Source organism: Martes martes, assembly GCF_963455335.1.
Source record: "Martes martes genome assembly, chromosome: 18".
NCBI lineage: Eukaryota > Metazoa > Chordata > Mammalia > Carnivora > Mustelidae > Martes > Martes martes.
In genome coordinates, this window is record NC_137906.1 from 20,819,982 (window position 1) to 20,826,400 (window position 6,419).

Here is a 6,419-nt window from a genome sequence, read left to right on the forward strand (position 1 = left end):
GAGTCCATGGTTCTGGACCAAGAACTTGCCAGGGAAGTAAGGTTGTGTCTTTCAAAATGACTGGTAGTATGATACTGGAAAAAGGCATCAAGGACATTTCTTGCGGGCATTGCTGGCCATACTAAGCAGCTTAATTTAATTATAAGAGCCTTGAGTAACCACAGAAGACTTTTTAAAGTTTATTTATCTTTTTAAGTTTTTTAAAAAATTATTTATTATAGGCGGGCAGGGAGAGGGACAAGCGGACTCCATACTGAGAACAGAGCCCTACATGTGGCTTGATCTCATGACCTGGAGATCACAACCTCAGCGGAAACCAAGAGTCAGACACTTAACCAACTGAGCCACACAGCACTCCATAAAGTTAATTTTTTATTTAAGTAATCTCTACACCCAACATGGGGCTCGAAATCAGGAACCTGGTATCAAGAGTCATATCCTTTTCCAACTGGGACAACTAGGCACTCCATCCACAGAAAATTTTTTAAGCAGGGGCAAATAATTTCAGAATTTGATGTAATAGCAGTCAAGATCCCATTCCTGTGGACCATGGGAGCAGATAGGAGCAGATAGGAGCAATAGTAAGCTGGATACATAATCTAGAACAGCAGCTGTCCAATAGGACTTTCTGCAGTAAAGAAATGTTCAATGAGGCACCTGGGAAGCCTCTGCCTTCAGCTCAGGTCATGATCCCAGAGTCCTGGGATCGAGCCCCGCATCGGGCTCTCTGCGCGGCAGGGAGCCTGCTTCCCTTCCTCTCTCTGTGCCTGCCTCTCTGCCTCCTTGTGATCTCTGTCAAATAAATAAATAAAACCTTTAAAAAAAAAAAAAGAAATTTCCACATCTCTGCTGTCTAGTGTGGGTACCACTAGCCTCAGGTGGTATTGGGCATTTGAAATGTGGTTAGTGTGACTAAGGAAATGAATTTCAATTTCTGTTTAATCAGTTTTAATTTTAATTTTAGCAGCCACATGTGATTAGTTACCTCTGTGTGGACAGTACGGGTCTAGAAGTCTAGCACATATAGCTCTAGTCCCATGGGAGCTTTTGGGATTCAATGAGAAACCCTCAATAATGCACCTGTTTCTGTAATAAGAGAGTCTGAATGGGTTTCTGTTACCTACAGCTTTCTTCCTCATACACTCATTTTATTAATTAATTAATTAGTTATACTTAATTTATGTATTTCTTTATTTGCAAGTAAGCTCTATGCTCAACGTGAGGTTTGAACTCACAACCCTGATATCAAGAGTTCCATGCTCTACCAACAATGCCAGCCAGTTGATACCCATTTTACTCATTTGGTAAATGAGCCAGTTGGTACCCATATACTCATTTTAGATGTTTAGAATTCAGAGAACAAAAACCATCCACAGGAGAAGTAACTGCTATGGTGTGAGTGCCCGAGATCCTACCCTGCCCCATGCCCCCCGTTGACCAGAGGAGTCCAGAAAGCTTCCTGGTTCAGCCTCCAAGTCAGGGCCCTATTGCTTCTAGCCACTTGTCAAAAATCTTGCCCTCACCTCCATCCTCTCTGTCACCTCTCTCACCTGCAGGGACTGCACTGGCTCAGCCACACTCTTCCATTTTGCACAGGAGAACCCCACAGCTGCTCTCCGCTGAGGCAGAGGGTCTCTATCCCAGACACGAGTCAGATCATTCCCTCTGTTTCTCAGGAACCACCCTCCAAATGGCATGTAACAGCTCTCACTAAACTGAGGTACTCTTAGGGCACCTGCGTGGCTTAGTTGGTTGAGCATCCAACTCTTGATTTTGTCTCAGGTCATGATCTCGGGGTCATGGGATTCAGCCCACCATCGAGCCCTGTGCTCAGCATGAAGTCTGCTTGGGATTCTCTCTCTCCCTCTTCCTTCTCCCCTCCCCCCCAAAATAAATTAATCTTAAAAAAAAAAATAATGAGGTATTCTTAGTTAAAGTAGGACTGCTCATTTGAGACCAAAGTACTGAGTCCTGGGGCGATTTCTTTTTTCTTTTTTTTAAAGAGTTTTTTTTTTTTAATTTGGGGGCGCCTGGGTGGCTCAGTTATCAAGCGTCTGCCTTCTGCTCAGATCATGATCCCAAGGTCGTGGGATGGAGCCCCGCATCGGGCTCCCTGCTGGGCCGGAAGCCTGCTTCTCCCTCTCCCACTCCCCTTCTTATATTCCCTCTCTCGCTCTCTCTCTGTCAAATAAATAAATAAAATCTTTTATATATATATATATTTTTTTTAATTTGTTCATTCAAGAGACAGAGAAAGCACAAGCAGGGTGAGTGGCAGAGGGAGAGGGAGAAGCAGGCTCGAGCCCGGCGCTGGGCTCCATCCCAGGACCTGGAGATCATGACCTGAGCCGAAGGTGGACTTTTAACCATCTGAGCCACCCAGGCACCTCCTGGGGCAATTTCTGGCTCCAGTAGGCCTCAGCTGCTCAGGCGCTATATTGAGAGAAAGGTTGGGGGACTCGTGGTGACCACTATGGTCCCTGGAGACCAGGTGATAGAGGCAGGTGGTGCTGGTGTCTCCCCGTGAAATGGGAGGAGAAGCAGTTACTCTTCCCGACACAAGGGGGAGCACCAGAAGGCGGGTCTGAATCCCCTAAGAGCTAACTAAACTAGCTCCACTACAGAGTGGAGTCATTGTGTCCTCAACTTTCTTTCTTTTTTTTTTTTTTTTTAAATAAAGATTTTTATTTATTTATTTGACAGAGAGAAATCACAAGTAGACAGAGAGGCAGGCAGAGGGAGGGAGGGAAGCAGGCTTCCTGCTGAGCAGAGAGCCCGATGCGGGGCTCGATCCGAGGACCCTGAGATCATGACCTGAGCCGAAGGCAGCGGCTTAATCCACTGAGCCACCCAGGCGCCCCATGTCCTCAACTTTCATCAATAATTTCTCAAATATCCCCATTCAGAAGATCACCCCGTCAAGTAAGGTGGACCAGGCATTTTAGACCCTACCTCAAGTTATTCTGGAGCTCACTCCAGAAAGTCTCATTCTTCCCGAGCAGAGGCAACAGCACAGTAACTTAGCAAGACAATATTACAGCCAAGGTAATAGGGTAGCCAGATTTAGCAAATAAAAATACAGGACACCCAATTAAATCTAAATCTCAGATAAACACAAATTATTTTTTAGTATAACTATATCCCCAATATTGCAAGGGACATAGTTACACAAAAACAATTACTCACTGATTACCTGATCTTTAACTGAACATCCTGTTTTTATCTAGCCAGACCCTACAGGGGTTTATATCTGCTTGAACGTTTCCCAGATGGAAATATTTGCAGGCTTACTCTGTAAGGGCACCCATTCTGGGGCGCATTAGAGCAGACGCTCCTGATTCTTTTCTGAGGAGACACATGGTCCTGCCCACGAGCTCTTCACCGAGCAGCCCTGACCAGAAGCGGAGCAACTTCACATGAGTGCACATTCTCTCTCCACAAGGAGACGCAGTGCCACCGGCCTGCCAGTAGCTTCTGTGACACGTAGGCGGCTCTGCCCTTAACCTGTTGAAACGGTCTCCTGCTCCCTCCATCCAGTACCTTTCGAAAGCTTGGCTGAGAGAAACAATATTTTTCTTCCAGTTTTCTTGAGAAGTAATTGACCTTCGAGAGAAACAATATTTTTAAAGGATTATCTGAAGGATGTCTTTTTTTTTTTATTTCAGTGATAACCTTCTTAGTGAAAAGGCCAATTCAGAAAATAAGCAACCTGTTACCAAATTTTTTTAAAAAGAAATGATCTTTTTTTATCAGGGAGGTGATGGCAACAACTTTGCTTAAGCATGCTTTTATTGCTTCTCCAATTGCTAAGGGGTTTCGTTATTTTGGCTAAACTTTCAGAAACTACATAACCCTTACTCCCTGGTGTATCTAATGTAATATTCCACCTTCTACCAAAGCTCGTGGTCTAGGAAAGCATTTTTGGATCTGGTTCAGTTAGTTTATCCTCAATCGACCCTGGAATTCACTTACTTGCAAAATGTGTTTTGTCTCTTTTCATTCAGGTGTAACGGCCCTACAGTAAAGTGCATGAAGTGTACTAATCTTAAAGGGTCAGCTTAAGGAAATTGTCTGTTTGTGTACACCTCTGTGGCCACCACCCAGATCAAGATATAGAACTTTCCTGCACTCTAGCAAGTTCCTTTTTATTCCTTCCTGGTCAATATTTCCACAGTGGTAACCACTATTCTGACTTCATCAATATCAATTAGTTTTGTTTGTTCTTTTTTTCTTTAAGATTTTTTTTTTTTTTGAGATAGAGAGTGAAGAAGAGAGCACAAGCTGGGGTGGGTGGGTTGGGGAGGGACAGAGGGGCAGGGAGAAGCGACTCCCTGCTGAGCAGGGAGCCCAACTCAGGGCTCAATCCCAGGACCAGGATCATGATCTGAGCCAAATGCAGACGCTTAACAGGCTGAGCCATCCAGGCGCCCCTAGTTTTGTTTTTGATGTTGTTGTTTTTTTTATCAGTAGACTTTTTTTTTTAAGGATAAGGGTTTTTTTAATGATTTTTTTATTTATTTGACAGAATGAGAGAGAGAGAGAGAGAGCACAAGCAGTGAGGAGGGGCAGAGGCAGACGCAGACTCCCAGCTCAGCAGGGATCCTCATGGGGGACTCTATGCCAGGACCCTGGGATTATGACCTGAACGGAAGGCAGACGCTTAGCTAAGTGAGCTACCCAGGAGCCCTACTCTTTTTGTTTTGTTTTGTTTTTTGTTTTTTTTTGTTTGACAGACAGATTACAAGTAGGCAGAGAGGCAGGCAGAGAGAGAGAGAGGAGGAGGCAGGCTCCCCACTGAGCAGGGAGCCCGATGCGGGGCTCGATCCCAGGACCCTGGGACCATGACCTGAGCCGAAGGCAGAGGCCTTAATCCACTGAGCCACCCAAGTGCCCCCAGGAGCCCTACTCTTAAGTTGCATATAATTGGAATCATAGAGCCTGATCCTTCTCTTTGGTGAACAAAAAACAGGTCATTCTTTTTTATTGCTGCACAGTATTCCATTGTATCAAAGCACCACAATAATAAATTGTGGTATAAATTGTCAATTTTCCTGTTATGAGACATCTGCGCTGTTTCTAGGTTTTGACTTTTGTGAATAAAACTGCTATGGGCACTATGTTATGCTCGTGTCTTTTAGCACACTTGTTTCTCTTCTGTCTAATCATAAGTATTTTGGAATCATAATACGAGTATGCATACAGCTTAAGTCAATACTGCCAATTTTTTTAACGTTTTATTTATGTTTAAGGTATATTTTACCTTATATGGCAAAAAGGACTTTGGGCCCATTAATCATGTGAATCCTTAAACTCGGAGAACCCTTCCTGGTTTGGTCAGACAGAAGGATGTGAAGACAGATGAAAGGTCAGAGAGGGGTTCCTGGTTGGCTCAGTCAGTAGAACATCTGACTCTTGATCTCAGGGTTGTAAGTTCAAGCCCCACATTGGGCTTTATGTAAAAGAGAAGTCAGAGAGATGCAACCTTTTTGGCTCTGAAGATGGAGGAAGAGAGCCAGGACCCCATGAATGAGAGCAGCCTCTAGCAGCTGAAAAGGCAAGGAAATGGCTTCTCCCTTAGTGCCTCCAGGAAGGAACTCAACCCGGCCTAGCAAGACTCTTGTCGGGTTTTTAACTCTCAGAAGTATAGGGTAACAAGTTGTTATAGTTTTAAGCCATTGATTGTATGATAATTTGTTCTATCGGCAATAGAAAACGAGTACGTTAGCTGATCTGTAAGTTCCCCCTCCACTGATCAGACCAGCAGAGAACCATGTGTCTATTATTGTTTCTGTTACCCAGAGGCAACCACCACATAATTATTTTATTGACTTGTGGTTTGACTATAGTGTTATTGGCTGCCATTAAGCAGCACAATAAAAATCAACCTCATGACACTCTTTGTTGCTTTTGCCATAATGGTGCTATTGAGGAAGAGTTCATTACCCAGAAGTTTCCTCTCCATTAGAACCTGCAGGAGAAAATTAGTTTCCGTCCTAGTACCTGGAGGAGAGACTCTGCTTGGGTTTCCCTCTTTGTTTTTGTTGGTTGTTAGAAAGCTTAGAACAGTGATTCTCAAGCAAACCTGGAAGAACTACCAGAATTCCCAGGGGCAGCTTTTGCAAACTGTACTTGCAACCCAGAAATTTCAATCTGTCTCCCTAAAGGAAAGTGTTCCCCTTCCCCCCATGAGAACTTTTGCTTTGGTGAGCCACTGTGCTTGCTATTTGATGATAGACAAAACTCTCTAAAGGCCTGATATATAAGGGAAGTCATTTTAGACTTCTTTTTTTAAAATATTTTATTTATTTATTTGAGAGAGAGAGTGCATACGCATGCGAGCTGGAGTGAAGGGGGAGGGCCAGAGGGAGAGGGATAACCAGACTCCCCATTGAGCAGGGAGCCAGATTCCACGTGTCTCC